General features: G+C 44.3%; 1 long non-coding RNA gene across 2 annotated transcripts in view; it reads left to right on the forward strand.

The window, feature by feature from the left end:
• Positions 1–24,990, forward strand: part of LOC140698156 (uncharacterized) — a 319,665-nt gene extending 294,675 nt beyond the window's left edge. For both annotated transcript variants that reach the window (XR_012075710.1, XR_012075711.1), the window contains exons 4-6: positions 18,378–18,503; positions 24,546–24,692; positions 24,861–24,990. This is a non-coding gene — a long non-coding RNA (uncharacterized lncRNA). The remainder of the gene's footprint in view (positions 1–18,377; positions 18,504–24,545; positions 24,693–24,860) is intronic.
• The last annotated feature ends 2,687 nt before the right edge of the window (positions 24,991–27,677 follow it).

Raw genomic sequence — 27,677 nt, forward strand, 5'->3', positions numbered from 1 at the left:
TGTGTACAGAGCTGCTGAGTGGGTCTCATTATGCCTCCCCCTCCCCACGCTCCTAACCCAGCTAACTTAGGGTCCTCGGCCAGCTGAGTGGAAGGGAAAAGGCCCTGAAATCAATACAGTATTTAACGGGAAGGTGCTGAAGCGTCGCCAGCCCAGAAGTAATCTGCTGCCTCAGAAGCATCGAGAGGGCATCTCCTGTCAGGCTGCTGCCTGCCCGAGCCCAGGTGGAAGCCCCAGAAAGACAAATTGCAGTCATCAATCCCGGGGAAGCCAGCCTTGAGGCTACTTCCTGTGTCAGCGGGAGGGAGGAAGAGTTGCAATCCTGTAGCTCCGTTTCTGAGAAGGTAATGAGGATCCTTCTGACACTGGATGACAGTCGTCTTGAGAGCAAGTCGGAAATCAACCTGTTTCCTGTTAGCAGCCTGACTTTATGTGCCGCAGGGTCAGCACGGGCCAGGCCTGCGGGTGTGACTTTGTGGAGAAGACGCTCTGATCCCCTTCACGTGGGCTCTGGCTCCTTTGACCCTAACACGAGTAAGCACGCTGCCACCCACTTGCACAAAGATCAGGGACAAGGAGGAAGGCTCAGAAGCATGAAAGAGACACAGCAGATGGAGGCGAGCATCGTTCACTACACAAATTTTTTTAATAATACTGTCGAGCAAGGCAGTTCCAGTGGAGCCTGGTGCGGGGCATCACTACACGTCATTATGGAAAAGAAAGTCACTGACAGGCATCCCTCAGTAGGAAGCAAAGCAGCAAAGAGCAGGAGACCACGTTCTCTGACGTGGTACAAACCCAGGCTATTGCCTCGCTGCTTCCTAGTTGAGTGACCTCAGGAAGGTGCCTGTCTAGAGCATGGACACAGTGATACCGACTTCATAAAGCTACTGGGGCGTGTACAGCGTGTTCAGATCTACGATGTGGCCTGGCTGCTGGGGAAGGTCTTCTCCAATAACACAGTGCCTGCAGGCGGCAAATGCTCGATAATTTTCAACTCTTGTTATGACTGCAACCATTGTTATGCAAAAGCAGAGAATTCCATTGCTATACTGATCTCCCCTGGGGTGAGGGGAGTAAATGCCAGCAACTGTCAAGGACTAACTTCCTTTTTCTTAACCTTCTCATCAGGACCCACTTTGAATACTGATCAGGAGCCCTGGCATGAATCGAAGCCATGCTTATCCTCGTTCTAGTGGGGAGAGTACCTCTCAGAGCTCTAGGGAAGGAACACACCCCAGAGGAGAGGGAAGTGGGACCCATGGGTGCTCTCCAGTGGGAGGTGAAAGGAAGGGCGATTTGGAGAGAAGCTCAGTACCCATCACCCTGGGTGCCTCCAGCATGACTCCCTCAAGTTTCCGATCCATTGCATATGCCCCAACCCAGAGGGGAGGGTGCTTTCTCAGGAGACTCTTTCAAAGGACACGTCTAGTGAGGTGTCCTCCCTCCGTTTGAGAGTCGTTACCCGAGGAAGCTCTGATTACTGCAGTTAAAGTGTGGACTTAGGGTTTGTGGGTTTGTGTTGGATGGTGGGGGCAGGGCTCGAGGGAGGTTGGAAATCACGTCACTAAGGCGAGGGTTTTACGGCAGATAAAACCTAAAGGCTGAGATACGTGAACGAATGTTTATACTAACTGGATTCATAATGGACCCGAGCTAGAAGTCTCTAAATGTCCATCAACAGTACAATGATTAATGTGCTATGTGATTTCATTTATATAAGTTCAAAAATCAGCCAGATGAGTTGATGGGAGTAAATATGAGAATGGAGGTTACCTTGTGAGGGGGAGTGACTGGAACAAGGTAAAAAAGGGTGCAGGAATATTCTATACCTCTAAGTGGTGGTGACACAGGTGTTTTCATTTTGCAAAACTCCTTTGGGCTCTAAATTTATGATCCATGCACTTTTCTGTATATATGTTATTCTTCCAAAAAAAAAAAAAAATAGTTCACTTACGTCTACAGCACTGACTTCCCAAGTCTCCATGAAGCACTGAGCAGACTCAGACCGTGCAGCTTCAGCAGACGTGGGCAGCCGTGCGTCAGGGCCAGCGCCCTCAGAGCCACCTGCCCTGGCTGGGGCTCTTCCCGGGCCAGCAGCAAGGGTTACGGCAGCCTCCCAGGTCACAGAAGCCAGGACGCCAGGAGACTCTGCGTGAGCTGGATGAATCACGTCGTGGGGCACCCCCATGTGTAGATACCTTTCATTGAAAGATTCCCAGGAAATATTTAGGGAGGGCTTGGACCACTTTGACCTTCCTACACCACTGGATTAGTGCACATGGAAAAATACACCATATTTAGAAAGTTGCTGTGACCCAGCTTTTGCCCTCAAGCTGGTGACAACTAAGGAACATGCTTCGAAATGTTTTGTGAAGGCTTCACCCCAAAATGGATGTAAGAAACGGTGAATGACAAATAGTCAAGGAGTATTTGTCCCCCTCTCTGCATCATGCCAAATGGAAGCCATTGAGAAACGATGAAAAATAATCTCCTCAAATATAATATCATTAAAGAAAGAATCTAAACTTCTCAGCTGTGGACACATCTCCGCTTTTGCTTCTGGATGAAAATTATTAAAGTTAAAATGTCCCTCCCTGCTCCAACAACATTAAAATAATATTAATGACTATCAAACTGAATGAGAAGTTATTCACTCGTGACACCTCCATGCCAGTGAGTAAAACTGTTGTCTCTGAGCATGTGGGGATGTGCTCAGTCTTGTAACCACTCCTACTCTTCTGAATATGGAGATTTTTCTAAAACTTTCATGTGAAAAGTATCACTACCGTGAGGTGCTTGTACACAGTGGTTGGAATAGCTCCAGTAAGTCAGTGGAATTGCTTCATGTAAAGAGAATGACTAGGTGTACAGATTTAGACATGCTTAGGGCTTGTGACAAATGCTTTCTAAATTCTTCCTTTTAAAAATTGTAAATTTCACTTCCAGAGATGATTTTTAGCTTGTTGTCCTTCTGCTTTATTCATTCGTTTATTGTGTTTGTGTTGCAAGGTTATTTGGGGACAGGTCAGAGCTGCTGTGGCCCTCATGCCCAACTCTGGCCTAAGTGAGCACTTTGGATTCACAGAGAGAGGCAATTCTGGGGAAGGCGGACTTTATGGTTCTGAGCTTAGCCAGACTCCTGAAATAGGAACCGCCGCCTGCTGCACCCTCTCAATATTTCTAAACCAACTGAAACCAGACTTCATATTCAAATCGTATCTGGCTGAATTACTTCCAATCTAAAATGGCTTTGAAATTTTTCATATTAATGGATTTGAATATAAAAAGTAATAAGAGAAATCTATAGACCTATATAATTTTAAAGTTTTATGTGTGTGAACCTGGAAATATTAGAAACGTAGCTCATGCTGATGAGGAATATTCGCAATCTAAGAAGATCTATGATGTGGCCTGAGTGGGGGAAGAAACTAGTCCAACAGCACAGTGATTTTTTTGAAGGGCACAAGGAGGAGTTTAAGGCAGAGACATATTACAGCTGACAGAAGAGAGAAAGGATGGCACCATCTAATTTTCCTTACTTGCCTCTAGTAGGAGCTTCAAAACCTGTCCTCCTCTTCCCGCAGATGTCGTACTGTACTCTCCAAATCCTCAACTTTTAATGTTGTTTCCACAAAAAGTTTTCAAAAGTTTTATTCAAATGACACTGATAAAGTAGGAATTTTAAAAGGAAAATAATTGAGAGTAAAAAGGAAAAGAAATAGGTATAGCAATTAGAAGGGTTAAAAATGTTTCTGTGGTTAAGTATAAACTGGGGCTCTGAGATCCCTGGCATCCGAGATAAAGAAGAAAATGTGCTGCTTTTCATATGACGTGAGAAGTCTTCCTGGTTTTGTAACTGCGTCAAAGAGAAACTTGATTTCTGAGCAAAACTTCTTTTCTGGGTAATTATGCAAGGGCCACAGGGTAATATGAAGGTCAATATTATCTGCCAAAATTTTACTGCAAATACAGGCGTTGAATTCATCCTGTGAGTGTTTAGCACAACCTTCAGTTAAAGTTAGAGAGGTTGGCTGCCATCCAATTCAGTGATGGAAGTTGTGTAAGGACCAGGATGACGTATTTCAGGTTTGTGGTAAGAGTACCACAAAGACCTGTCTCGTGTGCAGGTTTCCGGGGAATGACCACTTAGCTCAGGGTCTGTCTGGACAAAGGTCACATGTGACGAGGCAAGGTCAGTGTGACATTTAGAAATCAGTGTTTCACAAAAGCTATTCAACATCAGAATCATTTGTGGGGTTTTTTTTTTTTAATGCACTGAAGCAGAAACACTGGACATAGCACACGGGAATGTGTGGTTTGGGTCAGCATTTGGACACAGATGGTTGAAACGGTTCTTCCTTAAGCCATTCGCTCTCTTCTGGCCTTTGGCAGGAGCCAGGTGGCAAAGGAGAGGAGACTGGGATCCCTGAGGAACATCTCCCACGCAGTCACCTCACGTGGAAGATGAAGGGTGAAACCTTCATCTTAAGGGCTGCTTATGGAACCATTATGGCTTGGGAAGAAAGACAGTCCCAGCCATGAGCTCATCCTGGTTCGTCCACCTCTTGTATTCATGCGGCCCTGATACTCCCTGCAAAGCACGGGATCCCTTACCGTCATCCTTCTCACATGGCAATGCCTGTCTGCTCTGGCAAATTTTGATGAATGCAATGCCAAGTTGAATAGTGTGCAGCCACTGCAAGCAATATTAATCAAAGAAGGGGCTGGTGGATCTCTCGGGTTACTTTTGTGGCTAAGGAAAAATAATCGCATGTCTGATTTCTTCAAAAGACCACATTCTTTGGTTCATTTTTTTTTTTAACCTAACAATCTGTCTGCCGTCCACTAGTTAGCCTGGTCTCATCAGCTAGTGTGTAAAAAGCTGTCCCCTGGAGGCCTATTCCTGATTTGTACTTTCTCCAGCTCCCCAAAACTCTAAATAAATAAAAGCGGATGGCTTTTAATGAAAGCCTTAGCCGCCTCAGTTTACCTTTTAATTGTATGACAAACACACACACGCAGCACATCCTGAGCTGTTGATTGGAATTACAGACCCTCTGACTAAATGTCAGGCTATGCCGCTGAGAAACGAGAACAGCTCAGTTTACTGATGGCGAGTCTGAAGGTTGGTCCCTTCACTCATCGCTATGGGAACGCTGGCTTGCTCAAGCGCTCAGCTTCCAGTACAGATCGGCATGATCCCAGCAGTGACTTACAGCAGATGGGAAACCCAAGGCACGAGAAGAGACCAGGAAACCCCTTTGCAGGCTTCAAGTAATCCACATGCAGAAACTTGAAACAAAAGACAAGAGGCACCCGCGTTGGCTTGGATTCAAAGGCTTTCCAGGTTTGCCTGATTAGGATCTGTTCACAGTAGACTTGGTGACAGTGTCTGAGCCTCATTTTTCTCGTCAGTAAGTAGCCATAATACCATCTGCCTCTGTAGGATTGCTGTGAAGTTTTGGCATCACATGTTTTAATATCTACTGCACACATAGGAGGTGGTCAGAACCATGGCAGCTAGTTTAATTGATCGGAAAATGTTTTAAAATGCACAGAGTGGAGTCTAATTTTGAGTTGAATAATTAATTCTTTCACTTTGGGTGTTCACAACAAGCATTTATGATGAACCACGTGGAGAAGGAGGCCTATGAGGTACATAATGTAATACAATTGAGCTCAGCAGGACCCCTTGTGATGCTGGCTCTGTCCTCTGATGGGTACCCCCAGAGCAGAACAGGTCTGCCTGGGTCAAAAGCCAGATTCACTTTTCCAGTTCCTGTTGTCGTGTCATTAAAGTGACAGAATGCCAAAGGGCGGGGAGTTCTGGAGAAAGAACTGTGCCAAAAGCCAACAATGGGCCTCACAGCACTCTGCCCTCATGTTATTACATTGGGCATTATTATTAGTCTGTGATATATTCTTCTCCATGTAAAAACAGCAGAAAAGAGTTGACCAAAAGAAATGACCGTAGGTCAATAAATAACTATAACCCCAGAGGTACCACAGTGCTTATAAACCGTTTTCAACAAGGCCAGTGGAATCATTGGTCCTGGACAAAAAGCAGCCAAGTAAAGATGTGTGTCATCATGTTTTCTGAAGGAATTCCTTAAGGAGAATTAATTCCCATTGATCTGCTATTTACAGACCCAGAAATTTTGCTTTATATGCTTCTCGTCTTATGGGTATTATCTCCCCTTGAGTCCCGAAGGGTGGGAACCCATTCACCATAAGGAAGACGAGAAACTTGGCTGCTACTAGTAAACTGAAGCACCTGCTAAAAATGACTGTTAAATGTTTGTCCAATAACTATTATCAGTTTTCAGATGGAAGCAGTGAAGGGTTTTCTGGGTGCCTTGTGGTCCCAAGTAAACCTTGGTGACCTGGAGTTGACTTTCCTCTTATTATGGCACTTGGGGAATAGGAAGATCTTAACGGACATCGCCATATGCCAGTGTACCATCAAAGAATGGTTAAGATTGTCAGCTATCACCTGGAAGTGCTTGCCCCACACCAGAGGCTGAGCCACCCTCGGGGGCCCAAAGACACATCTGTGAGCTCCCTGTGCTGGGAGCCCAGCACCTGCCAGCACACCCACCTCACACATGGTTCATCCTCACATTGTCCTTCTCCCACACCACATGTGAGAAGATTCAGAGAGATTAAGTGAATTCTCCAAAGGCACAGGACCAGTGAGTGACAAAACCACGGCTTGAACCTAGCTAAACCCCAACTTCATTCTACCTCCCTCAGCATTGCAGAGGGAACATAATTGCCAATCAGGGAGTGAGAAGTCTTTTCTGTTCACCCCTGTAACCTCACCATCCAGCACAGGACCTGGTTCAAAGCATGTGCTCAATAAATACCTGAGGAGGGACAGATGCCAAGGACAACTTACACTGAGAAGACTGACACTCTTAAACCCCTCATCGCCCTGTCTGTTTATTCCTGATGCCAGATTAGGCATTCTTCATATATTTTTCCCTTGGGAACGTCTCTTGGCTTTACTATACAGTTTGGTCTTTGTTTGCTCTCTGCCCCAGGGTCTCCTGTTTCTCAGGGGAGCATTCCTCGTTCTCATTCCCAGACTCATGCATTGTACAGCACTGCCTCCCCCTTCTGAACCACCAGCTCGGGCCCTTGGCTGGTCCTTGATCAAAAGCTCCATCCTCCAACCCATGAGAGGAGGAAGGAGTTTAGACTAGAAGAAGGAGATGATGATTCCCGAGGGTGAGGGAATATAGTGGGCACTTAGGACAAGTCTCTGTGTGACAAAATCTCATGATTTGTGCATTTACACCAGGCATTAGAGTTAAAAAGGTATTTTCAAAACAAAAACTCTTTTATTTTCATGAACATTTGATGAAGCTCCAAAATCAAGTGGAAAGGTTTACATTCTTCTCTTTTGGTCCTTTCTTCAGTGACCTCAGAGAAAAGGGACAGGTGAGTGGTCCAGGGAACACATGGAAACATATTTGAGGAAAAGAGAAATACTAATACTTCATTTAACAGAGTTACAGCTTAGGAGTCCTTCATATATAATCACATGTTTTAACATAAATATATATCAATAAAATACAGTAGAATTGAATTCTAAGTAAAGATTAATAGAATGAGTATCCAATTATATTGTATCTAGGCTTTTTAGGTGCTGAGGGTTTCTTCTGGGACAGGAGGGTTCTTTTTAGGATGTTTCTATTGCCCTGTCCATGAAGAATCTATGTTCTGCTGGTTTGGGAGTCTTGTGCTATCCAGTGACCCTGTCTTCTTAAATTCAATGTAGGACGCGCCTGAGACAAGAGCAGTCAATCTCTGAGTCAGACCTAGGCAGGATTTCTTGTGTATTCCTAGCTGTTCTGGACCCCCTGCAGCCTTTCTCTGATTACTCGGTGACTATTGAGTGCTTTTCCTAGGGACCCAGCTAATGGTTGCAGTAAAATGTGACTTGGGAGAGCTTCCTGTCCCATCAGCTCTGGGGAATCTACCTTGACCTCACCATGACCCAGGCAGTGCAGGTATAGAAGAGAAGGGGTGTGTGTGTGTGTGTGCTCACGCACGTGGCGGTGGTAGTGATGTAAGGCAAGGAAGGAAACCAAAATAATCAGAGCCATTTGGTCTTGCCTGACATGTATGACCAAGGAAAGATGGGGCTAGAAGAGCAAACCCAAATAATGGCTTTTCTAAGAAATAGCTCCAAATGACACCCCACCCTGCTCCCCATCCTCAGACTAATCACTCACCTGCAACCTGGCTCCCAGTACCTCAGCTTCGTGCTTCAGCTTCAGTTCCTACCTTTACACCCTTCTGTTTCGGACACCTCTGCATCTTCCCTTCCTGCACATTGAGAATTTGGACAGACTTTTCAACTGAAAAATCCACTTCTGCCACCAGAGTATCCAAAGACTCTAGCTGATCTCTATTTGCTTTTAAACCCACAACAGCTGAGATCAAGCCAAAGCAGGTCTGCACTCACGACTGTCTGGGCAGCGCTGGGTGCAGGGGTGCCAGCCGCCTTCCTCCAGCACCTGTGCTCGTGGGGCCCCTTCTCTTCTCCATCTTCTATTTCAGCAGCGGCTCAGTGATGCGGCTTCTATTCACTCAGCTCAAATGCTATTTTTACACCTCTGCCACAGCTCTTCGTGATCCCCTTCCTTTGAAAAGGACCCTTATATATCCTCTCATAATGGCAGGAATGCCAGAAACAGCAAGGGTGGAAAGGGATGGGGCAGTGCGTGGTCCTACAGCTGGTACCATTTTGGGATCAGGAAGCTGGTGACATTTGTTAAAAGGCAGTCACGCTGACATGTATCTTAACATGTCTATCTTAACAAGGACTTTTGTGATTTTATTCTAATAAATATATAAGTAAATTTTTTAAATTAAGTCTTTTTTAAACCAGAAGCCATTGGAACCATTGGAACATAAGCCAACTTGCATGCTCCATTTATTTATTCCCTGAGTCCCTGTCCTCATGAGCTCACAGCCCACCTACATGTGTATATGACGAGGACAGGAGAAGGCAGACTGTTGATAAATAACCAAGCAATGATGTAGGTGTGACCCATAATCCTCAGTGATGGAGAAGCAAGAGCTGGAGGAGCCCAGCACAGGAATCCTAACTCAATTTGCTGAATCAGATAATACCTGTTGGAGGAAGTAGTATCTAAGCTGAACCTTGAAGGGAAGGATGCATGAAGAGCCAGACAGCGAGGGAAGAGAGAGTGTTGTATAACCGCATGCTCCAGAACGTGCAAAGGCCCAGAAGCCAAAAGTAGTGCAAGGAAAGGAATCTGGTATTATTTGTGCTTGGAATCCAGGGAGACACTGGTAAGGAATGAAGCTACCAAGTTGACCAGGGCGAAGTCATGAGGATCATTGATATCAGCTTCTAGTCACCTTCATAGTCCACTCAGGCTCTGAATCTGGAAGCTGGAGTCACCCGATCTCCTCTCTTTCTGCGTAGTGGGGTGCATGGCTGCTTATGGAACTTTGGGCTCTCTGTTACCCAGACTACAAAGCAGGCATTCCTAAGTGTTTTCTGAAATGTCTCTACCGCACCAGTCAGACTCCTGCCTCACCTCATCGTCATTCGCCCATACACGTTGATACTGTCCTTCCAAATTCTCTTTGTTTCATGACACCTCATACTCTTTTCCTTGTGCCATGCCTCTGCCCAAGATACTCCTCTTCCCAGAATTGCCTTCTCACACTCACTTTCTCCTTATATGCCCCTGTTCTAGCTGTCAAGATCCAAATCAATGCCACCTCCTCCAGGAAGTCCCTGTAATTCCCCCAGCATCCCTTCATCAGCACCTCCTCACTATCATCTTTCTTCTCTGGACCTTTGTCTATAAGATACTTTACAAGCCCTCAATTTCTTCACAGTCTTCTTGCACATACTTAGGTAAATACAAAGTACTTTTTTAAAATCAAGGAATGATCATTAGTCAAGTCATTACTCGATAAATTGTGAAGGATGAGTCATAATCATAATTTACAATTATCTCATGTATATTCATGTTGACTCGTTTGTATGGTCTTCATCCCCAAATAGACTGTAAAGCCTCTCAAAAAAAGAAACAGATTTTTCTTGTTTCATTCAGTACTCCCAGTGTTAAATTCTAGAGCATGGGTCTTATTAAGTACACTCATGAATATTCGTTGAGAAAAGGAATGAGAAAAACCATAAAAGCAACAGACTCCCCTCAACCCTCCACCCACACACTAAAAAAAACCCTTAACTCTCTTTAATTTCCTGCTAAGAATTCCCGGGTCAGTAACTGAGGACAGCAGTTGAGTGTTCAAAAGTGCCTTTTTTGGGATATCCAAGAAAAATTTAAACTTTTTGTGGTGGATTATTCAACCTGGTGGAATTCAACAAGACAGAGCGTCACTGGCGTTTTATTCTTGACTTTACCACTGACCTTTGAAAGGCATTCAACATACCAAATAGAATGCACATTTGCACAAAGCAGTAAATGAATAGATGACCAAAAAAAAAAAAAACTTTCCTCCAATTCACTGTCAACTTTTCAATCTTAGCAGCGCCCAAACTGCTGCACACACTTTCAACAGAAAAACAATCAGAGTCTATTTTTCATCATCAGTTGCCTCCTGCTTTCTTCATTTTTAACCCCATGGTGTATGCAAAATTAACCGCTCCTGAAGAAAGAAAATAGGTTCAGGGGAAGTCAGCAGGCTCCTGCTTCAGCAACCCCATGACGTCTGGAGCCGCGAGCCTTCCCGTGCTCGCTGAACTTGAGGCAGGGGGAAGGATGGTGTACTCCGCAGACTTTACATCTGTTTCTAATCTAGCTACAGATCTAGGGAGTTCTAACCTGAAGTCTGAGCATAATTCCTGAAATCCTCACTAGGGTAGACTCCTAAGGATAGAGGCCTGTCTGAAAACAACAATTTAAAGTTGGGGAGACCCTGTTCTTCTGCATGATGGAGAAGACCAGCAGGAGTTCAATAAAATTTCTCCTAGTTATGGGAAATAGAAAATGAAGTCATGGATTTTACTTGGTTTAGCATCTGGTCTAGGTGCCTTTTTTTTTTAATTACTTACACAAAGATATTAACATTACACCTGCTGGAACTTTCTTTTTCCATGGCCTATTTGTAAACACAGAACATTGAAGATTTACGGTAATTTTAACATTAAAATTATCCTAGTGTGTTGTGCAAATCTTGTAGTTCTTGCCGCTCACTCAATTCCAATTGCATTGTGCAAATGGGCCTAATAATGCAAAGCCATACATTTTCATTAGTGCAGATGTCCTGTCTGCTGATGGCTGGCATTCTTAACTTTTGATAAACAGCAGGATTCTCTCAACTGCTGATTTTGCAGCTCGGAACTCTCCACAAGAAGAAATGAAATTTGACTTCTGAATATTGCTGGTAAAAACTCATCCTCAAAGATGTTCTAAAATTATGGGCATGTTTTTTAAGACCACTGGACATGGCTACTTGTTTATAAACTGTCTTCTCCCCATTTGCAATGTGCACAATACTGCATTTTAGAGGGTCATTCATCTGTGTCTTGCTAATATTATTTGCTAATGGCCTACTAGGTACTGGGTATTACACTAATTATGAGGTTAAAATGTTATGAGGTTGACATGAATATCCAATGTCTGGTGCACAGTATCAATTCAATAAGTGGCAGTCTTTTCTCCTTTCTACAAGAGTCTAGGTAATATGGATAATAATGAGGTAACAATAACATAATGAGTTTACTATCGTCAACATTTTAACCAAGGAATTATCATCTCTCTTGGGAAAAGCTTAGATTTTGGAAAGGTAGAGACACCCTTTGATACCCTTTGATACGTTTGGTATAACGCACTCTGGGATCCCCCTCACCACTCTGCTCATGCTTACGTACCTTCAGCAAAAGTAAGCTCGGAACCTAGAAGGCAGCCCATTCTGTAAGTAGACAGTGTGAGCAACTGGATCTTAAAATACTCTTCAAATAATGGTCCACCGATCCTCAGGCTCCTCTCAGACATAGAAGAGGCAAGCTGCCTCAATTTTCTCTATTTGAAGGTAGCTCTTTTTACGCCTAAGCCTTCTCTCAAGCTAATCACCCACTTTTCTTTAACCGTTTGTTTTAAATTGTTGATGTAAGTTTTAGCGTCTCTCTGTTGTTCACTCACTTCTGAATGTCAGTCAGTCAATGAGCCTCTTATAAAATATTTATATAGATGTGCTTTGAAGTGAATGAGAAGTAATATCAACTGCGTTTCCTATGGGCGTCATGCTCATGAACTGCTACGTATTCAATGACTTGGGTCTTCCCAGGCAGCCCTACAAGGTTCCTGATTTACAGATGAGGAAACTGTGATTCAGAAAGGCCTATGGTCACACAAATACTGAATGGCCAAGTCAGCATTCAGACCCTGGGGGCTTACTCCCCAAAAGTCTTTTGATCCTTTCCCTGCTCCACAAATCCCTTGTAGCTGGAGTGTTTATGAGTCATTCCTCTCTGCGTTATTTACAGAAAATGCTTCTCTTGCTAACACTGGACCTAAAGAGTGAATATGGAGGAGAGACTTGTTTGCAAAAGCAAATTCTGTATTACCCCCTGAATGAAACTGTGAAGTGTGAGACAAGGAAGCAGACAAAAGAGAATTATGTAGAATCAAGAGGGCTTTAGATGATATATGAAGGCATTAATAGAAAAGTGGCTATTCACAGGGTTATGATTGATTATGTATTTAAAATAAACACAGTTGCCTTTCTTTACTTTGGCTCTGAGAGGGGCTGAACTTTAGCACCATAATGGCCCACTGTTGTCTACATGGCAGGTGTCTGGGACATAAATCCTGGCGAGAGGCAGACTGAGGGCCCAATGTATGGATTCGATCTATGAACTTTGCATACCCTGCATTTTTGCAGAGAAACAAACCTGCAGTATCTGTGTTCCCAAGTCTTAGCTCATCTTCATGGGAGAAGCAGTGAGGACCTGCCTCCCTTTAGCTTAAAGACAGAGTTGACTAAGTGCAATTAAAAGTTAATTGTGCAATTCCTCATGTGAAACATCTTTCCAGAGTAAGGAAGGAGTGTTTTCATGAACTCTGAGGTTACAAAAGGGTCCTCTGGGGTTATCAAGCCCAACTTCTAATGGAATACTTTTGGCATCTTGACAGGAACCCCAGGGCACCATAATGACTAGTGGAATATGTTGGAAGATGCAAACTCCCATTATTTCCCAAGGTGACCCACTCTTTTATATATTACTACACATTTCTTCAATATGGCAACACAGTAGAATATCAAATACTTTCATAATAGCAGTCCCTTCTAATAATTTATATTCCCTGATGTATTGAAAATGGGAAGATCAACCAAAAGAAAAAAGAAGCATCATTGAGAATCCATTCATGTGCCAAAGGCAAATGTATGAGGAATAAAAAGAACTTTTAGAGCTGTCATTGGCTCTGCAGATAATCTGGTCTACCATCCTGATGTACAAATGAGAAAACCAAAGCCCAGATAAGACCAAGACTTGCCCACCATTGGAGAGAAAACTGTTTAGAGCCATCCCTACTCTACCAAACCAACAATCAAGTCTAATTTGATGTCACAGTTATTCCACTGCGATTATCATCAGACGTGTGTATGTAGAGTCACACTATGGTTAAAAATTAGTGTAAATTTCTCTCTGATTACACACACACACTGACCTCTAATTGAATCACCAGACATTTGTTCAGTTATTTTCAGAAGCATAAACATTTTAATTATGCCCTCTTTTTTATCCTCCTGCAAACAAAAATGACAACTAAAAAGGGGTTAACCCTATTTTATAGATGATAGATATGAAGTTTTGCTTTAAATTGCCACTTTCTTCTGCTAGTAACAACAGCAATAATAAGGTAGTTAACACTTACTGATCTATTCCTATGATCTGGGAATTATGCTTCAACTGTTTCTCAATTATATTTTAAATATTTTGTATATTTAATAACAATAATATGTATGAAATATTTACTATAAATGTTAAATGAATATTAAATATAGGCCCATTTTACAGAAAAAAGAAGCCAAGGTTTCAAGAGGTTAGGTAGCTTCACTAATGTCATGGATCTGGAAATGATGGAGCTGAAATTTTAGCACAGGTAGTTGGATATCAAAACCTACATTAGTACATATTGCCCCCATTCTTTAGGAACGCACGTATGAAGAGTATATAGCAACGTGACATTTACTGACACTGTGGAAAGAAAAGACAAGCACCTGCCTAAACACTTTGAAGAACTATGATAAGTGAAAAATCAATAAATGATTAAAAAAGTGAGAAAAGCAAAAGACCTAGAATTGCCAAAGCATTACTGAAGAAAAAGAAAGAGGCTGGAGGAATAATTCCCCCAGACTTTGGACAATCCTACAGAGCTACAGTAATCAAGACAAAATGGTATTAGTACAAAGACAGACACATGGACCAATGGAACAGAACAGAGAGCCCAGAAATGAACCCACAAACCTTTGGTCAACTAATCTTCGACAAAGGAGGCAAGAATATACAATGGAATAAAGACAGTCTCTTCAGCAAATGGTGTTGGGAAAACTGGACAGCAGCATGTAAAGCAATGAAGCTAGAGCACTCCCTTACACCATACATAAAAATCAACTCAAAAAGGGATGGATCAAAGACTTAAACAGAGGACAAGATACTAAACCTCCTAGAAGAAAATATAGGCAAAATATTATCTCACATACATCTCAGAAATGTTCTCCTAGGGCAGTCTACCCAAGCAATAGAAATAAAAGCAAGAATAAACAAATGGAACCTAATTAAACTTACAAGCTTCTGCACAGCAAAGGAAACCATAAGTAAAACAAAACGACAGCCGACGGAATAGGAGAAAATTTTTGAAAATGATGAAACTGACAAAGGCTTGATCTCCAGATTATATAAGCAGCTCATATGACTTGATAAGAAAAAAACAAAGAACCCAATCCAAAAATGGGCAGAAGACCTAAACAAGCAATTCTCCAAGGAAGACATACAAAGATCAATAGGCACATTAAAAAATGCTCAGTATCACTAATTATCAGAGAAATGCAAATCAAAACTACAATGAGGTATCACCTCACACCAGTCAGAATGGCCATCATTCAAAAGTCCACAAATGACAAATGCTGGAAAGGCTGTGGAGAAAAGGGAACCCTGCTACACTGCTGGTGGGAATGCAGTTTGGTGCAGCCACTGTGGAAAACAGTATGGAGATTCCTCAAAAGACTAGGAATAGACTTACCATATGACCCAGGAATCCCGCTCCTGGGGATATATCCAGAACGAACCCTACTTCAAAAAGACACCTGCACCCCAATGTTCATAGCAGCACTACTTACAATAGCCAAGACATGGAAACAGTCTAAATGCCCATCAACAGATGACTGGATAAAGAAGAAATGGTATATTTTTACAATGGAATACTATCCAGCCATAAAAACTGACAACATAATACCATTTGCAGCAACATGGATGTCCTTGGAGAATGTCATTCTAAGTGAAGTAAGCCAGAAAGAGGAAAAAAAAATACCATATGAGATCGCTTATATGTGGAATCTAAAAAAAAAAAAAAAAAAAGAATATAAACACAAAACAGAAACAGACTCATAGACATAGAATACAAACTTGTGATTACCAAGGGGGCAGGGGGTGGAAAGGGACAGAATGGGAGTTAAAAATCTGTAGATACTGACAGGCATATGCAGAATAGATAAACAAGATTATACTGTATAGCACAGGGAAATATATACAGGATCTTGTGGTAGCTCACAGTGAAAAAAATGTGACAATGAATATATGTATGTTCATGTATAACTGAAAAATTGTGCTCCACACTGGAATTTGACACAATATTGTAAAATGAATATAACTCAATAAAAAATGTAAAAAGAAGAGGGGAGAAAAGCAAAATACCTGATTGGACTAGTAACCACAGTTATGCAAAAACATGTGTCCATCTGGACAAACATTGGAAAGATAAAATCACTGGTTTCTGGGTAGGAAGACTTGGAACTAGTTACTTAAACAAAAATCCTTTGTCTAATTACTATTTTTTCAACATAATTTGAAAAAAATCAAACAGTAATAAAATGGACTTCTCCATATTGTCCTTTGTTTGTAACCCTGTGGAACTCTACAGGTTGGATGAGAAAAATGATGAAACTACCCACCAAATCACTTGTTCCTGCCACAGCATCTCCTCCCTGCAACAAGGTGTACCAGTGTGTCTGGGTGGCTTCCAGTTCATTCATCAGATATTGTTGGGCACCTACAACATGCCAGACACCTCAGCTGAGACTTGCTCAGTGCTTAAGATATTCTCGCGAGGTGCAAAGATCCCCACACAGAGGCCACAACATCTGCAGAGGGAGAGCCGCAGAGAACCGCAGGGACTTGAGGAGGGGCTACGTTATCTGAGTTAGATGCTTCACGAAGGAGGGTTTAACTGAGTGAAAAATGTAAGGATAATTAAGAAGGTGTGAGAAGAGGAAGAAAATAACTGAACGTAGCGGGGGACTGTCTGTGCGAAGGCCTGGCGTTGCCAAACCACCACCAGCGGACGAGTGTGGCTGGGTGTGAATTGCAGGTGGGGGCAGCTAGAAATGCAGATAGACAGATACTGGGGCCACTTCTCATGGGCTTTTTGTACACCATGCTGAAGAGCGAGGGGATCCCTGGCCACATCTGGGGTGGGCGGGTGCCAGGAGACAGCATAGACCCCCCCTATTCACAGAGTTGTAAGATTCCCCATGTCTTAGGGTATGGCCTATGGATGGGAAGAAAACCCTTGAAACACAGAGCTACTGTGGAAATAGGCTGGCTAGTGTGAGGCTCAGGTCTCTAGTTGGGAGCCCCTTGGGAGCACCCCCTCCTGAGATGAAGTGCTGCATACACATTAATAAACCACCCCAGACAGATCAACCAACACACACTGTCCAAAGCCTATATGTTCTTCTTGCAGATCTCAAAAGCCCCTCAGTGCACAGCCTTGTATGACTAGCCCTTGGGACAGATTAAAACACCACAAGCCCCTACTTAGAGGAAGTATCTCCTCCAATTTATGGTTTTTGTTTTGTTTTTAAGACTAGAACAGGAGCAAGGACCATTCACAGATAAATCAATTGAATGGCATCCCGGTGCCCTGCTATGTTCCGCATTCTTGTTTTAATAAGCTTAACAGTGAGCACAACTCAATGTTATTAAAAAAGAAACAGCGTGTGCTTGTGTCTTCCCAGTCATCCTGTAAATGTGCTTCCGTCTGTTATTTCAAAAGTATTAAAAGCTAATTGTTTTATTTTTCAATTAAGGTCTGCGTGTGCAAGAGTTTGTGTCCATGGGTCCCCAACACAATTGCATTTTTGCAGTGCAGTGGCTCTCCCTTGGGTGGCTGCTTTCCATTTGATAGTGAATGATGGGAATTCAAGTCCAGCTCTGGTGAGCAGCTGGCAGAGCCTGAGTGAAAACTCACCCAAAGATGGTACTGCCTGGGTTTTTGTCAGCAAAGGAATATGAATAATTGAAAGCAAAAGGAAGCAAAGATGCTGTTTCTGGAGCCTGATTTGAGCCTGAAGGAGATAAAATGGCTTTGATTTAAGGGGAGAGAAAACGACACCATAATGAACTCCAGGATTTCACAGGCGAATTTTGCCATTTTATCAGGGGAACAGGCAAAACCGATGTAACTCAAAGTGCTGATTACCTCGCTCCCTGGATTATGCAAGGCAGTAACTTCTGGGAGCAGGGAGACAAATTGGAACAAGTTTTAGGAGAAAATGATGGGGCTGTTCTCATTTAGAACCATCCCCCTCTCCCGATCCTACCCCGGCAAAAATGCAAATGGAAATTGCCTGGCAGTTCTTTCTAATCAATCTGCCTCTAGAGGTAGTAAATTCTCCCCGGCCTTCTCTTCCCTGAGCTGTGCTCCAGCTGGAGCGTGAGAGATCCTCTGCCTTTTTGCTGCCTCCGTTGGAGACACTCCTGAGAATCGGAATCTGCAAATTCACCGCTGGGAGAGCAGTGGGGGGAGCCCCAAACACAAGCCCGCCCATCTGAAGTTGAATTGTTTCTCTGTGAAAAAACAGCTTATTAAGAGTCACAATATTTCATTCCATTGCAGCTAACCGGAAATTATTCAGTAAGGATATCCTCTCCACCATCACCTGCAGAAAGTCCCTGGCGTAGGAGGAGGGACAAAAATGTCTTAGTCTGTGAAGTCTGGGCTACTTCACCCAAGTCAGCATGACTGTACTTGGTCCTATTTACCTGGGTGATGTCGGTCTTACCTGTAGGATTACACGACCCACACTGACAGAGCCCATGACTGAATTGTTCCTCTCTCTCTTCTCCACACCAGGTTAACAACGGGCCTCTGAGAGCTGCTCAGATCAGTGCGTCATTCATTCATTCATTTAACGAATCAACTCAGGGCTGATTAGGAGCCAAGCACTGTGCCCTTGGGCTGCAACAATCAACCAAAGAGGTATGGCTTTTGGACCCGCAGAGCTTACAGAATGGTGGGGAGGGAAGGGGGGCTTGAATTACCTGATAATTCTGGACAGTGCAAGAGAGGAAATGAGCAGGCATCCTGAGAGACTCATCAGAGGACAGAGCTGCATTGGATCTGGGGTCAGGGAAGGTGTTTCTGAAAAGATGTCACCCCAGTTGGCAGTGGGGAGTGAGAAGGACCCAGATATAGGAAGGATGCGAGGAGAGCACTCCTGGAACCAAGGAACTTGGCACCTTGGGGAAACTCGATGTGTCAGTCTGCCAGGGCCGCCGTCACAAAGTACCGCAGACTGGGTGGAGGCTCAAACAGCAGGTGTGTATTTTCCCCACAGTTCTGGAGGCTGCAAGTCCGAGATCAGGGTGTCCGCAGGGTTGGTTTCTTCAGACACCGCTCTCCTGGGCTTGCAGATGGCTGCCTTCTCCCTGTGTCTTCAGGTGGCCTTTCCTTTATACCCATCTGTGTCCAAATTTCCTGGTCTTATAAAGGCACTGGTCACATTGGGTCAGGGCCCGTTCAAATAAATAGCCTAATTTTAGCTTAGTCACCTCTTTAAATGCTGTTTCCCAATTAAGATATTGGAGGAGAGGGGGTAGTTAGGACTTCCACATGTGAATTTTGGGGGACATAGTTCGGCCTGCAGTACTGGGTTGGATCTTTGAGTCAAACTGTAAAAGAGCCATCGAAGGTAATAAACCAATGAGTCACAGGGCCGCTATGCTTTTAAAGCCACTGCTTTGAGAGAAGTAGGGGGAAGAGATCACAGTGCGGCAGAAGTAAATGTAGGGAGACCAGTTTGGAGATACTGCAGTTGTGTAGGAAAGAGGGGCTGGTGGAAGTGAGGTTAGAGAGGAGGAGAGAGCATTGGATGGAGCTGGGAAACTGAGCCAGTTTCTGAATGAGTGGAAGAGTGAATGAATGAATGACTGAGTTAATGAAATCCAATGAATGAATGAATCCAGCCACTTGATCGACGTGAAAACTCTGGCTTTGCCCTAGCGTCAGCGTAGTGAGGCCTCTCATCTTTTTATGCCTGTTCCCTATGGGAGACTTCTCTCTACTTCTCAAACTGTTGGTGCATTTGTGTGGGGGCGTCTCTAGCTGCGTGGAAGGGGGTACTCTTTTCTGCCCTCACCTGTCACATGGTGGGGATTCCACATGTGTTGTCTGAATGAAAAGAGCTTGAGTGTGAAGGGCCTACGTTCAACCCCCTGCATCATACTGGGGACCCTGGATTGGTGCTTCTGATTCATCAGCCTTCCTACTCCTTAGACAACCTCCTGTCTTTGAGAATGTCTTTGTGGTGTAAATTGCAAAGTAGCTCTTTTAAAGGAAATTGGTTTTACTCAGTTGGGTTTGTGACATTAGCCAAGCACCATTTTCAACAGTATTTATAGCTGGGGCTTTCTTCATTCACCTCACATGTGCACACACAGGACGAAGGGGCCATTCCTTGCAAGAAAGATCCAAATGATTGATTAATTAGCACAATCAAGGATTCACGGAACCATTCAATTGCAGCTCTGGACAGGGACCTAGTGGCACTGACCACTCCCCACGCCATCTGGACAAGAATCTGTGTTAGGAAAGTCCCAGTAGGTACCCAGACTCTTCTTGTACCCTCCCTGGAACAAGGATCTGACCACCTTACAGTACACCTCCAGTCCACTGTCGACCCACTCAAATTGTCAGCATTGACATAGAAGAGAAATTAGGTCGTCCTCCCCGTGGTCACATAACTCTACCTCTCCTTCCCTCTCCAGCCCGTTCACCAGGTTGCCGTTCCTTGCTCAGTAGTTCTGTTTCCTTCAGTAGATGCACACGGCAGATGATTTCAGTTCCTCCACCAGCCTGGTTTACCTCCATGAAGGCCCAGTGGGTCATTGTCTCTCCTAAAATGAGATGCAGGCATTGAACAGAGTGTTCTGGGCGTGTATTGGCTACTGGAACCCACCCACCCAGAGACCTAAGACAAACTCTGGCTGCTTCCTCCAGTTTTCCTTTCCCTTCTTGTTAGAGACTGAATGTTTGTGTCCTCCTTAAATTTCATATGTTGACACTCTAACCCCCTCAGCGTGATGGTATTGGAAGTGGGGCCTTTGGGATGTGATTCTTTGTGAGGGTGGAGCCTTCACAAATGAGACTAGTGCTCTTTTCAAAGAGACTCCAGGAGGCTCTCTCGCCCATGTGTGAGGAGACAATAAGCAGTCTGCAGCCTGTGATGCAGAAGCAGAAGCAGGCCCTCACCGGGCAAGACCATGCTGGCACCCTGATCGCAGACTTCCAGCTTCTAGAGCTCTGAGAGATAAATGTCTGCTGTTTGTAAGCCGCCCAGTCCATGGTATTTTTCGTAGCAGCCTGAACTAAGACCATTCTCTTTCTACATGCAAATTACACAACCTTGTGATATTTATCCCTCAGTTTTTCTCTTGGCTTCCTCCCTCCTTAATCTATTGACAACAACTTATCAGCTGTCCTTCCTCTTGCCTAAAGAGAACAGAAGTCCCCAGTGAAACTGTAATAACTGCCTCCAGTCTTCTTAATCTTGTGCTGATGTGTCACTGCCCCAGGGACTACAATTGTGGAATCTGAGCCTGCCCTTTCCTTCCCTAAAGTCCTTCCATTAGTGTGTGTGTGTGTGTGTGTGTGTGTGTGTGTGTGTGTGCGCGCGTGCGCGCGCACGGTGAGGAGACAGATTTTCAACAGCTCTACAACACCTTAAAGTTCAAGTTCAAACTTCAGATTCATACCATGCCCTTCATGATCACCTCATTCCCTAGCTAGCCCTCTCTCCCATTTCCATCTCCATGTGGCAGTTTTGAACTTCACATTAATCCTCATCCTCATAAGATTCTTCCACTTAACCTGACTTCCTCTGCCAGTAATGACCTTCCCCCCTTCTTTGCTGGGGTACCACCTCCTTGTCCACCAAGATTCAGAGTCCCATCCTCATGGAGGGTCCTGACTGCCCATGTCAGGCTAGCACACTGCCCTTCTCTCATGAGGCTCTTTCCTGGTCTTAAAGGACAAACATACCACAATGGCGTGTACTTGCCTGGTACTGTGTGTATGTCTCCCATTGAAACATGGACCCTGGTTCACCCGTATCGTGGTGTTTGGGACCATACCTAGAAGGAGGAAATACTCAGTTCCTGTTTGTTGAGCTAAACTTTCATCCCCAGCAAATGATGTTCTGAAGATTAGGGCTGCCGTGGTGTATTTGGCTAGGTCATCTCATGTTTAGGCTGTTCAGTTCCTGAGTGGTGTTGAGCATGAGGAAGATGTAATCTCAGCCTCCACGGAGTCAACTTGAAACCCGAGAGTCACCAGGGCTTGGTAGAAACTTCATCTAAGCAGTTATGATTTGCACTGCGGTGGGAACACCAGATCAAAGACAGCCCAGCGATACCTCCACTTGAGAGACTTGGGCATTTTTCATGGACCCAACACAGCCTCAGTTATAATCACTAATAACCTCTTATTGCCTCAGCCCAACATGGAACATATATTAAATTGATTTGCTAACTGTCCCACTCAAGTATTAAGGAAGAAAAATGCACCCACATTCTAATTAGTAATTTTAAAAAGTAATTTTATACATACTTTTATGATCAAACAATGCAATATAAAACAAATATTTAAAACTTATCTTAAAACATAGCTACCCTGATAAGCATAAATTAGAAATCTTTAATGAATTCACCTCAATTAGCCTTTAATTAAATAGCTCATTAAAAGCTGATTTGAATACTGCTCATGGAGAAATCCTTGTTCAACTGTTGTGACAGAACAGGAAGTTAATGAAGTTAAAATTAAGTGCAATTTTGTGGGAACAGCCTGAAAGTCATGAAGCTACAAGAGGAAATAAAATCTCTGAACTTTGCCTGACACCAGAGACTTCTCATCAGCACCAGCGGCTGAAGTGAATGGTAGACTTGAGCCCCAGGAAGGGAGCATGTTTTTCTACCCCCTGTTCTCTTCTTGGGGCTTAGGACATTGGGCGTAGATGGTTAATGTTTGATGAACAAACAAATGAATGAATAAGTGAGCAGTCAAAACAGATCTTCACACATTCTAAATTCAAGCAAAAGGTAAAACAATATAAAAATCAACTTAGATTTATGGAGCGCCTACCATGTGTCAAATGTTTTGAAATAATTTTTTTTAACGTATTTCTCCCAGTAGCCCTTCATGCTGGGAGCTAAAATATCTTTCCTGTTTTTCCACTGAAGAAACAGGGGGACAAAGTAGTCAACTAACACAAGCATTAAATATCAGAGCTGAAATGTTAGCGCAGTTAGAAGAGAAGAGAACCCTAAGTATGTAAAGTTTTTCAAGGCCTCTTTGTACACTTACCTGAAAGTAATATATTTGGTGTCAGCTTTCACCTTCTCATGCCCTCTCACTGCCACCTCCTTCCAAAGAACACGTTGCCAAGTCTCTGGCTCTTGTGGCCATAGCTCTGTCATTCCTAGAACGTCATCTGTCAGTTGATTATCCGAACAAATGCTATTCAGATGCTTCCCTCTGGGCAGCCTGAGCCAAGGTTTAGCAAGGAGACACTGAGGGGCAGAAGCAGGCTTTGGGCTCCATGCACTGCCAGGGGCTCACCCTCTTGGAAAGGAGGAAAGAGAAAAAGTCACCATTTTCATCATCTCAGTCATTTGGGGATGAGTCCGGCAGGTTTTAAAGCAGGAAAGCACCCAGGGAGTCAGCCTGACCTGAAATTCCCAGCACAAAATCAGGTGTTCCCAGACTCACATGGCTGACACCCAGGAAGAGCTGCAGGGCCTGGCTTCCAGGTGTGCAGCTGCACTGAGCCAATTCCGATGGTCGGAGGCATCAAGGTCTTGTGTCCACAGCTTTGGGAGAAGGGCCTGAGGGAACACGAGGAAGATAGACCTGTGTCCTCAGCACAGCAAGAGGCAAGAATCCACCTGATTGGAGCCAGCCCCCTACCCAGAGTGCGGCGGGAACCGCTGTGGGGAAACCAACGCTCAACCCACAGCAGCTGGTGCTGCTCGTCCAGAGCCACCTCTGGCCAAGATGTAGGCTTGAGCAGAACTGGAGCATCTAAAGACCTCAGGATACAGGGACAGGGGGCCTGAAGTGTTCCAGCATCTCCACAATGGCTACAGTGAGAAGACAGAGAGACTGGTGGGGGACAAGGTGGGCTGACAAGCAGAGATCCGGTCCCCCAGACCTGTATGGCACTTACTGTGCACCAGTGATGGGACCAGCCAGGCTCTTCCACTCCCCCCTCCCACCCACCACCCACCACCACAGATTACGTCAGGTAGGGGTTATCAGTATCGCCATTTTGTAGAGATTAGTGAAGCTCAGTTAGGACAAGTAGGTTACCCTGATGGTGAGTAGGTTACACTGATGGTGAGTAGAGATGAGCTGCAAACCAGGTCTCGAACTCGGCATCCCATGCTGGCTCATATGCAGACTAGTGTGGGAAGACGGCAGATGGCCCCTCTGATCCACCAGGTCCCCTGAAAGCTCAGGCTGGGAGCCTCCATGTCCTGTGGTCTCCAGACTCTAGTGTCCGTCTTCTTACCCACGTGCCCACCCAGGACCTAGCACATACTGAGCCCTCAGGAGTGTGAGCTGCTGAAACAGACAAATGCAGAGGGTGGGAAATTCCTTGAGGTATTCTCTCTTTCTTTCATACAGGTGTTTTCTGGATCTTGGCTTGTTAATCTGTAAACCCTGCTTCATCTACTGTCCATGAATACGTTTGAAGTATATAAAACATTATGTACAGGAAACTCTGAGTATCTGTCCCCTGTCTGCTTCTCCAGCCTCACCTCCTGCCAGGCTCTCACTGCCTTCCTGGGCTCCTGCCTCCCCAGCATTTTGCCTCATCCTTGAATGGGCCATAGTCCTGTGCCTTATGGTGGTCTTGGCACGTGCCTCTCCCCTGCCTGGAAGCTCTTCTCCTTTGTTACACCTCTAGTTGCTACTCCTACTCATCCACCCTTTCTTCAAGGAGGCTTTTCTCTTTCTTTCCAGGATAGATTAAATGCCTTCTTTACAATGTCATAATTCTATGTATGTACTGAACATCTTCAGCCTCCACCAGGGAAATCTCCGAGAAGGAGAGATGGCATCTCTTGCTCACCATGGGATCGCCAGCACCTGGTACCTAATAGATTCACGGTAAATATGAACTAAATGAATGAATAAATGAGTGAATAAAAATGAATACTTGGTTGTTAATATACACATGTGACCAATTCTGAGACATAAAACAAAGAAATATTTAAGTGTTCACATCTGTGTAAATAGCTCCAGGAGGTTCACTGCATCCCTTTCTTCGCTTGCCAGGATGCCTCTCCCTGCATACCCAGCTGTGCCACATCAGCATTTCTGGGTTGGATGAAGGACTTCTAGGAAGCTTGAGTTAGAACCACAAGTTCCGTTTCCGGACATGAGAAGCCTACGGGACACAGCATCATTAAACTGAAGGTAATTGGTTCTGAATACATTTGAAACTTCTTCAAAGGTCCACCAACATTCATGAGAAAACTCAGGCTGGGTTTACATCTCCTTCCACGTGTAATTAGCACATTCATGTTCTCATGCGTCTCCCAGTGCAGTAATACAGTGTGAGCGACAATCAGGTGTTCCCTTGCAGAGGCCACTGGATTTCATCATGTATCCATCAATTATTTGTTACCCATTCAGTCCTTATTTTCTTATCCATTACCTCCTTTAGTCCTTTAATTAGACCCTGGTGTTCAGGACCTATCTATCTATCCATCCATCCATCCATCCATCATCCATTTGCATTTTTAAGTGTCTGATCTTTGCCTGAGATTGCTGTCTTGCCCCATCGTGGGGCAATTGTCAGGCATGTTCCGTGCAGAGGCCCCAAGCAGGGCTGAGTGGCAGTGGCCCACAGCATCAATCTGCTTCTTAACGTAACTTTTACTAACATTCCTCAGTTTCACATCTCCACTCTCTCACTGCCTTCCCTGAAATCACCTCCCCAACAAACAGCTTGCACACAAACCCTTGTCTACAAGGTCTGTTTTGGAAAGACAAAGTAAGACATTGTCACAGAAACATGCTCCTTTCTTCCAGATCATCTACACCACCTATGATTATGCATTTATTAGAGCCAGTCTTTACTGTCCATCCCCGTCTTTAGACCATTAGCTCCATGAGAACTGTGACCCTCACGGCTGCTCGTTCTCCATTGAGTACCCAATGACTGCACAGAGCAGGTTCTCAGTGAAGCATACATAAGGAAAGTATACACCAGGCTGTGCCCCCAGTGCTGGAAATTGAACTATTTTGACTCAGTCTCTACTCACAGCCTGAGAGAAGCAAAGTGTAATATTTATAATACATGCTCATTGAAGTATATGTCATTCATTAGCACTGGATGTTATGAGGTCTTGGGAAAGTGTACTGAACCCAGCTAAAAGGTGATCAGGGAAGGCCCCAAGGAAAGTGATCCCAGAGTCTGACCACAAAGGACACATGACCAAGGGAAGAAGGGCACAGGCACCAAGGGTCTGTGGGACTGTTGCGAGAGGCAGAACACAAGGATCTTCTCCATGGACCTGACAGTTGGAATTAGGTTATAATACCCTCTAACTCGGTGGCTCAGAACCAGACTTACCATATTGTTGGAGACGTGAATAATGGAAATGGAATGGCAAAGACATCAGAGGCAGTGTGAGCACCGAGTGAGCGCTCAGGTTGGGCTGGTTCTGGAAATCAGGCTGATCTGAAAATCCTCTCGTGGAGGCCGTCTCCTTTTCTGGATGCAGTGACTGGGGCACGGCCCAGGATGTTTCCCGTCTGTCGAGGCTTTGTCAGTCCCCAGGGGCCGGAGTCTTATTTAGGGAGCAGGTGCCTCCCTAGCAGAGCCTCTGAGTCTCTCAAGATCCATACCTGCAATTGTCAACAAATTCTGTTTTTTCATTTATAAATGTCCTTAATGGTGAGGATTTGAAAAATTGTTTATCATATGTCATCACTGAGTGAGATCCAAGTTTGTCTCCGGTATTATGGTAAGGCTGAATGCTCTCACCAACAGCCCTGGAACCTCAGTGGTTTAATTTATGAAAAATGTGTTTAATGCTCATGTTATGTGGAATAAAATGTTTGAAGAGTGGTCTTCCAATACTGTGATTCAGAGACCCAGACGTCTTCAGTCTGGTGGTTCTGCTATCCTCTGGGGTCCCAGAGTCCTCCTTGGATTCTCTGCACCCTTCCTCCCAGCAGACTGGGGGGAAGCCTGGCCAGTACCATGGGAAGTTGCACTGGTTGGCCTGGGGAGGTCTGCTATTTCTGCTCACATACCATCCCATCGGTCATAAGTCAGCTCCACGCTCCACTGACATGCAAGGGAGCCTGAGAGCCGTGGTCCTGCTGTGTTCCCAGGCAGAAAAGATAACAGGATTTTGTAAAGACCTGGGGTTCTCTCCCATACTTTTCAAGACACGGTTTGAAAGGATGAGGCCATGAGAAGATAATCAAAAACTGCATTCCCTATAGGTTAATGAAATGCAGTCTGTCTACTTTTCTTGATAGGATCGTCTTTTCTACTTTTCAGTTGACAGTGGGGAGTGGGTCTGTCGGACCCACTGACCTGGGATTTGACTGACAAATATGATAATATTAGGACTTACTGGAGAATATGTACCCAAATCACCTTTCTCACATTAGGAAATATAAAGTCCAAAAATTAGTGATGTTCAAGGAATGGATTTCCTTTTGGGCAACAAAAGTGATGTTAGTTCTTAGGAAAAGTTCAGAGAACCTGTGTGTGTGTGTGTGTGTATGTGTGAGTGTGTGTGTGTGTGTGTGTGTGTGTGTGTGTGTCCATCCAAAAGAAGAAGTGATGTCAAGATATACCAAGTGAGAATGTATCCTCAATATCTGTGTCCTAGAAAAGCTCTACTTTAGAACCATAGGAGCTGAAATTATTTTCTCCTTATTAAGAATAGAGTTGAGTCTCCAAGGTCAACAACCATATTGGATTGTTTCTATCATCATCTCCATTTTAAAAGGAGAGTAAACCAGGACTTAGAGGTGTTAAGAATTCCACCCCCCCGCAAGGTTATACAGCTGCTGAGTAATCGAGGTAGGATTGAAACCCCCACAATCTGACATGAGAGCCCATGCTCA

Source organism: Vicugna pacos, chromosome 9, assembly GCF_048564905.1.
Source record: "Vicugna pacos chromosome 9, VicPac4, whole genome shotgun sequence".
Taxonomy (NCBI): Eukaryota; Metazoa; Chordata; class Mammalia; order Artiodactyla; family Camelidae; genus Vicugna; species Vicugna pacos.